Genomic DNA, 8,335 nt, shown 5'->3' with positions numbered 1-8,335 from the left:
GACAGGTGGACTGTGCACTGCCTAGGGCTGACTACTAGCTGCATCCTGGGGCTGATACCACATAAGGCGGCAGCGGCAGCGGCAGCGGCAGCGGCAGCGGCAGCGGCAGCGGCAGCGGCAGCGGCAGCGGCAGCGGCAGCCCCCGGAGCTGTCACTCCTTAGCGCACTACTTAGTACATACACTGAGGTGACAGCACCCGCGCACAGCCGCACTGAGGGAAAGCTGATGGGGCGGGGTCTGTGTATAAGCCTGAGCTGGGCTCCTCCCCCGGCCCTGCCATTGGCTGGTACGAATGTCGCGCCCTCCTCTCGCTTTCCTTTCACTACGGGACGGCTGTTGAAGTTTGAAATGCGGTGAGAGGGGGCGGAGCATCGACATTGGGCGTGGCTTTGGGAGAACGGGTGACTGAGGGGACGAGAACGGTGGCGGAGGGGACCGTGTGACGGTGAGGAGATTAACGGGCAGGGGTGAGTAGCGGCCGCGGAGAAGAACTTTCTATGCAGTTTCATGTTGTTGCCGTAGTGTAGTATCTCCGGCCATGGTTGTACTAATGAGGTGAGTGGGGGGTGGACGGGCTGTGTAACCCCTTGCGTGCCAGAGTGTACAGTAAGAAGATGAGGTGGAGTCTACTGGCCCCTGTGTGCGGTGAGAGCTGGCAGGACACTGTCCTATGACTGAGGGTTTCCGTCTGCTCTAGTCAGGACTTGGCTTATACTCAGGGCTATACTTGTTACACAGAGCACTGAGGGCTGCACTCACAGAGGACGCTACATGTGTGTACACTCATAGAGGATGATCAGTATGTGCACTCATAGAGGATGATCAATATGTGCACTCACAGAGGACGATCAATATGTGCACTCATAGAGGATGATCAATATGTGCACTCACAGAGGACGATCAATATGTGCACTCACAGAGGACGATCAATATGTGCACTCATAGAGGTCTATCAATATGTGCACCCATAGAGGATGATCAATATGTGCACCCATAGAGGATGATCAATATGTGCACTCATAGAGGATGATCAATATGTGCACTCACAGAGGACGATCAATATGTGCACTCATAGAGGACGATCAATATGTGCACTCACAGAGGACGATCAATATGTGCACTCATAGAGGACGCTACATGTGTGTACACTCATAGAGGATGATCAATATGTGCACTCACAGAGGACGATCCATGTGTACACTAATAGAAGATGCACGTATGTCTGGTTCTAGAGGACAGTCCATGACAGTCGTATGTCTAGAGAACAATCCATGTGTGCACTCCTAGAAGATGGACTGCTAAAATAGTAGACAACACCAGTGGTCACCGACAGACACCATTGATTATAATGGGATCAGTCGGATGTCCATTTTTTTTAAGATGAAACCGCTGGATGAAAAGTCAGACATGCAGAACTTTTTCGATGGTTGATTCGAGGCACAATGCAACAAAGACTACAACGTAGCCGTAGGGTCAGTGCACACAGAGTTTTTGGGAGCTGATTTTAACACTGAATCCGCCTCAAAATAAGCCTCCAAAAAAGTTTTTGGAGGCTGATTTTGAGATCGTTACAGCATCAAAATCAGAGCCCAAAAACTCTGTGTGCACTGACCCTTAGAGGACGATTAGTGTGTGTGCGCTCATTCATAGAAGGCGATCCATGTGTGTATGTGCATAGAGGAAATTTTAATGATTCCTGACCAGTACAGTAGAATGTATAAGAAATAAGTAACCAGCTATTTACTTTTCCACAGTGCTTGTGGGTCAGATCACTTATTGATGGATTAGAGGGGTTGTACGGAATTTATTGTCTCATGACTACTGAGACCAATCAGTGGCCTCAGTAGTCACTGGTCCCTCTCCAGCGACCGCTGAGGTCAGGGATTGGTCTCAGCGGTTATGTCAGCCTCTCTGTTTCCAGTATGGCGTGACTGGAACAGAACAGAAATGGGACTGAGACTGGACAACGGAGCACCAGTGATATACGACTGTGTCTTTTTTTTTTTTTTTGTTCTGTTTTGTTTTACACCCACTCTGGTCGTCATTGAGTTTGTCCTATATCCTGGACAATCTCTTTAAATGGATTCTACCATTAAAATCAAATTTTTTGCCGTTAACATGTAGGAATAGCCTTAAGAAAGGCTGTTCTTCTCCTACCTTTAGATGTCTTCTCCGCGCTGCCGTTCGGTATAAATCCTGGTTTTCGTTGGTATGTAAATGAGTTCTCTCGCAGCATTGAGGGCGTCCCCAATGCTGCGAGAGAACTCTCCAGTGCCGCCTCCATCTTCTTCAAGAACTGGCCAAGAAAAATGGCCACTTACACAGTAAGTAAGCGGCCATTTTCTTGTGGCCTGTGGGTATTCGCAGTCAGCTCTGCCTGAGGCCTACAAGTTTGACCCCAGCATAAGAAGACGCGTGAAGAGGCCGTTCCTTAAGAAGATGGGGGTGGTGCTGGAGAGTTCTCTTGCAGCATTGGGGATGCCCCAGTGCTGTTTGAGAGCTGGGTCCCGCCCCCAGTGCTGTAAGAGAACTCATTTGCATACCGACGAAAACCGGGATTTCTACGGAGCGGCGGCGGAGAAGACATCTAAAGGTAGGAGACAAATAGCCTTTCTTAAGGCTATTCCAACGTTTCAACCAGAAAAAAATTGTGTTTTAATAATAGGATCCCTTTAAGGCTAATCCAAAAAATTTGATTTTAATGGTAGAATCCCCTTAACTATAGACCATATTTATTGAAGGAAAGCCCCGTTTACCATATACACTATATAATAATATATATAAATAATGCACCCAGATAGAAATGTTGGATTGCTGCAGAACTCTGCATGCAGATTCAGGCATATATGAAATAATACAGTTCAAGTACTTCCTCTGCTGCCTTATAGAAGGGCTGTCTGAGGCTACTTTTGGGTAGAGTGTCTCTTGGTGAGAGATTGTTGACTGCTGTCTGTGCCTCTGTAATGCACTTGAAAATCTTTTGCCCTGTTGACAGACTTTAAGAAAGGGCACATCTTTAGACTAAGAGAAGCATTACATACATTGTTCTGACTTAGGGCTCATTCACATCTGCGCCCGGGGTCTCCGCTTTCAGGTTTCCATTTCCTGCCCGAAACTGGACAGGAGACGGAAACCTGTAGGCATTTTTCAAACCCATTCAAATGAATGGGTTTGAAAAGTGTCCGCTGGTGAGCGTTTTGTGCTCTCCGTGGCGAAACCGTTTTTTTTTTAACCAGACACAAAGTCAGACATGCAGGACTTTGTGTCTGGTTTAAAAATAATGGTTTCGCCATGGAGAGCATAAACCGCTCACCGGTGCTCACGGCCGGACACTGTCTGACAGGTTTCCGTCTTCTGTTTGCAGAATACGGAAACCTGAGAACGGAGACCGAACAATGGTGTGAACTCAGCGTTATCTGTTAGCAGGTATTGGAAGCAGTGGTTATTTGAGGGCACGTATACATGGCAATCGGGCTCCGGACCACCCAGACAGACCACCAATAGAGAGGATCCTTGGATTCGCTGACAACCACAAGAAGCTGCCACCGTTTTCTTGTCCACCAAGCAGACATAGGTGGCTCTTCCATTTCTATATTTCTCAGTATTTTTTCTTTCCTGAAATAAAGAAAGAAAGGAAGTTAAGAATGCGGATTTGTATGTCTTGCATGTTGTTTCATGTATCTATAGTCTGAGGTTTTTTTTTTTGCACTGTGCTGGAATGTCAGGACTGTCTGTGAGTCTTTGAAGTAATTGTCCCATTCTTCATGTACTGTGAGGGATAAGCCACAGGCACCGTTTTCCCACGAACAACACTTATCCCCTTTCCCGGAAGATATGGGAGAAGCATCTGATCACTGAGGTCCTATAGCTAGAACCTCCGGCCATTATGAAAGTGGTAGTGGTTCTACGGGACTGACGGAGACGGCCAAGTACAAGGCTTCATGAGTCCCATAGACGTGCAAGAAGCAGTGGTCACACTAACACTTGTATCCTGTCCTGTGGATTTGTGGTGTGCTGTTTGTTATCTAAAAAAACAAACCTTTAATGAAGTTCTCACAATAATGTAAATTATGTCATGTTGAAAGGAGTGTACCACCACCAAAACCTCTGAACTACTTATATGCTGTTGTAGGAGCTATTACTGCTGAGAAAATGGCCCATTTTTTGCTTGTGGTCCCCACCCAATGCTGCCTCCTAACATAAAGATTAACAGGTCCCAATGTGCAGGGAACACAGGTGAAAACTGGTGCTCTGGTTGCACCAAACAGCACATTTGCATATAGATGGAAAGTTTTCTTGGCAGGATTATAGACTCCATTATCTATATTGTAGTGATTATGGGAGTCTGACCTTTGGCACTTACAGTATGGCATATCCTTATTTGTGTGCATTTTGCCTTACTCAGGACAATGCAGGACATATAAAGAGAAGTCTTGACTATACAGATGACTAAAGTGCTCTGGTTATGATGGAAAGCTCCTTTTTAGCTCTAGTCTCTGTCTCAGCCTCTATTTTTATTTGGTTAAACCTCCATCCTCCATGGACTTCTATAATCTGACTTGGGTTTCATACATAACGCACCTTCCACCTTGGCATATGTGGTTGAAAATTTAAACAAGAAAAGAAGGGAATAACAGCTCACCGGTCTGGGTTCAAGGCGCACCATCCATATCCCCTGGACTTTAAGGAGACAATCCAATGCCGAATATAAATACAGATGAGATCCGCAGCTCTTGTTCAGACTAAAAAATGTCCTTTATTTCTTCACATTAAAAATATGGTACAGAAACCATGACGAACAAGTGAAAAAGTGAGAAAAACATAAACGTGATTAAAAAAACGCTAGTTGTTTACATATCTGGCTAAAAAAGGAAATTTTTTAGTCTGAACAAGAGCTGCGGATCTCATCTGTATTTCTATTCGATATGTGGTTGAAGCCTGATCCAAGACAATAAGTATATATGCCTCACGTAAATGCAAGCCTAACTCGCCAGCTTAGACGCAGACTCAGGGGTTCATAACAGTCATAGGAGGTCACGTGGACAAATGGCGTATGTTGTAGGAAGAGCTAAGGCGGCTAGATCAGTGATAGTCATTTTAGCAGAGGGAGGGGAATAGCTTGATAAGAGCTGAAAGAGGCTTTTTTTTATCTGAAAAGACATAATACAAAGTTTCATTTATGCAAAGTTTGTTGAAATGATACGGGTCACATGCACACTAGAGACAAATCTAATAGACACAGGAAGAACATACAGACCAGACCCAGGACCCCAGCACAGCAAGGCTGATGTACTGACCACAGCGGACCAGAGCAGTTGTCTCCTTCCCCATACCGATCTCTCATCATCTACAGGCTGGATGGATTCTGTCCATCTTCATTAAAATGTCTTTCTATCCATAAGGGCCCATTCACACTAACTACTTTTCGGTCATGATTTTTCATGGACCTCATTATAGTCTGTGGGGTCCGCAAGTTGTAACCCCGGATGGAAACCCAAACGCAGATGTGAACGGGGCCTCAGTTATAATGTGACTTATGGCTTGATGTGGGAGGCTTTCTATACGGCATGGCTTAATAGTCACAGCTCATTTATGAGGTTCCTATAGAAGTGTATTATTCCTTTGTGCTTATAGTTCCTGCAGTAAATGTTCATTTCAGACGCTTTTATAAATAGATGTTAGATCATCTATTATGTGACAATAGGGCTGTAACCTTTAAGACTGCATATAAAATAGCTTTCAGCTCTGCGGTACGTTCATTGTATTCTGACACCACTCCTTAAACTGTAGCTAGCTAGTGATTATTGTAGGCTTGCCCAGATTTGGGAAGGGGGTGGATAAGTTTTATTAGTATAGTTTGGCAAGTACATTTACATGAGGAATACGTTTTTTATATGTTTGATCAACTGCTTAGTTCCAGCAGAAGCAGCCCGGGAGTCAGGAGATCAGATCCTTAAGGTGTTGTGTAGATCGTACTGGCTCCGTTGACAGAGACAGAAGATAGGGACCCCGTGATAAGTAAGTATATATAGCTTTTCTGTCCTGTAGTACACAGAAGTCATTAAGATTGGGGAAGTTTTACTAATGAAAATGTTCCAGAGTTTATTTCAGACTGGGGTACATATCTTACATCACATTGTTTTTAGACAAGTTTTGCGCCTTGTATGGTAAGGGAGAATGGCTTGGAAAGAAAGGGACAATAGGACACCATGCACTAACACTTTGGTATAAACTAAGCCAACATATAATATGTAATACTGGTCTGTCTAATCTCTGTTGGAGACTCTGCTGCAAAAAATGCCAAAAATCAGCAGAATAAAACATCTGCATGGAGGACTTTTCTCTCCACTGCTTTCAGGATGAAAATGGTGGACCCTCTTATAGTCCCCCTCCTGAGAGCCTGGCACTAGTGTGATCCCAGCGTAATGCTACACCTTATTTATCATCCGTCTGTGTGTGGGATAGAGGTAAGGCTCAGCTGGGCTTGTCAGGGCACAACAGATACACCCCCATCTAGTGAAATCCAACTTTTTGTACATACGGTATGTGGTGTTGAACACTAAGGGCTTTATATCCGTCTTATATCAAGCAATACTTAATTCCCATCTACATAGATTTCCAACCAGTGCCAGGGGTATTTGGGGATGATATACAGGCCCCTCACGGATGAGGAGTGGAGTGAGGTGCTGGAGGAGACCGTATGGTCCCTTAGTGAGGCACAGGGGTATTTCTAGCTGGAGGGTGACATTAAACAGTAGGTTTTGTTGGAGAGGGACATTAAACTGGGGGCAAATAGAGGCAGACATGTCCCTCTCCAGCTACCCCCCACGGATTAATATGTTTCTTCAGCTGCCCCAGTTTAATATCCCCCTCCATCTGCCTTCAGTTTAACTGAGCCTACATCTGCCCCCAGTTCCCTCCTCTTACTCACACATACTCTCTCTTCTCTCCTTATCTTCCTTCAGTCTCCATTCCAGCAGCTTTCTCTTCCTGTGTAACAGCAACCACACTGTTCCGTGTGGCTCCGCCTACTAACGAGTCTTAACCTATCCTAGTGAGCTAAAGGACCTGTGATGACTTCATCACAGGTCCTTTAGCAAATTCCCATTCAGCATTTCATCCCACAAGCTATGCAGGCCGGACAGAACCAGTCAGAGAGCCGGATGTGGCCTGCGGGCTGTACATTGCCCAGGTCTGGATTAGGGTATACTAGCCAAGTACATGACATACAGCACACAGGCGCTCCACACCCAGAGAAACCACAGCTAAGACTGTGGAGTCGTCGTCGTCGCGCCAATTTTGGGTGAAATTGAAAAAAATTACCAATTCTGACTCTGGATTCAATAATCAAATATTAATATTTTTAATTGTATTATACAATTTGTAATATTGTATAGTTAAACAGGGTTGTCCAAGCTGCAATTTTTTTTTTTAATTATCTTGGGGGAGGTGGAAAAAAAACCAAAACCTACTCACCTGCTCCTGGTGCTTCAGTGTCCTCCCAGCACAGTCTGGTCCTGCTGCACGGCACAACGATCACAGGGGGCTACAATGTATCTGTAGGACCGGACTGTGCTGGAGCACCAAGGACACGTAAGTATGCAATTCCCTCACTGGCTGTTTAATGAATTAGAGGATTGGGTTGTAGTTAGAGGATTCCCTTATTTACATCAGATGATGGGTGTACTTGGTATTGTCAGACCTGGTGACCGCTTCTCTTTGAGTTGTTCTTGTTGGTTGGTGATTCGCCTGGCAGGCCATGACCTTTTCAAGCAAAGACATTGATGACTACTAGCAATGCCGGGAATGGAACCACTGATAACAGTACGTCACTGCTGGGGTATTCTCTGAGGGGCCTCCCCTTTACAGATACATCATTGAATTCTGTTGGATGTTTGTACAGTTGTATCCCCCGGTTGTTTACGCTCCATACTACACTGAGAAACTTTGACTGATAGATTTTGTAGTGCTGAAAATGACATTGAAATGTCATGGCGTGTCAGTAGGACTCTCACTGTCTGTCCTAGGAGTCCTGTCAGGATTCACTCTGCTCCTGCTCCATATTATATAAACCTACATGTGACCGCTCTACTTCTGTCCTCTCATACGATGCACTTAGGAGAGCAGACATTACCTGGCAGGTTTGCTGCAGATGCATACATTCACATTTCCAGTTTTATTGCAGGTCTTTGTTGCTTTTCCTCCTAGCAGTGAAGTCACAGCCACGTATAGACTTTATTTTAGTTTGTTCTTCATATGTCTCATCGGGGAGAAGATCTATTGATGTTACCATATGGCCCATCCCATGAAGTGACTGCATGATTTTGACATTTA

General features: G+C 45.0%; 1 protein-coding gene across 2 annotated transcripts in view; it reads left to right on the top strand.

Moving 5' to 3' along the window:
• The first annotated feature begins 388 nt into the window (after positions 1–388).
• The window catches only part of GPSM2 (G protein signaling modulator 2), a 35,283-nt gene continuing 27,336 nt past the window's right edge, over positions 389–8,335 (top strand). For both annotated transcript variants that reach the window (XM_075286733.1, XM_075286731.1), the window contains exon 1: positions 389–468. The gene's annotated coding sequence lies outside the window, so the exon portion shown is untranslated. The remainder of the gene's footprint in view (positions 469–8,335) is intronic.

This window comes from Leptodactylus fuscus, chromosome 9, assembly GCF_031893055.1.
Source record: "Leptodactylus fuscus isolate aLepFus1 chromosome 9, aLepFus1.hap2, whole genome shotgun sequence".
Taxonomy (NCBI): domain Eukaryota; kingdom Metazoa; phylum Chordata; class Amphibia; order Anura; family Leptodactylidae; genus Leptodactylus; species Leptodactylus fuscus.
Note: the sequence above shows the minus strand (reverse complement) of the source record. Positions and strands in the feature narration are given on the sequence as shown.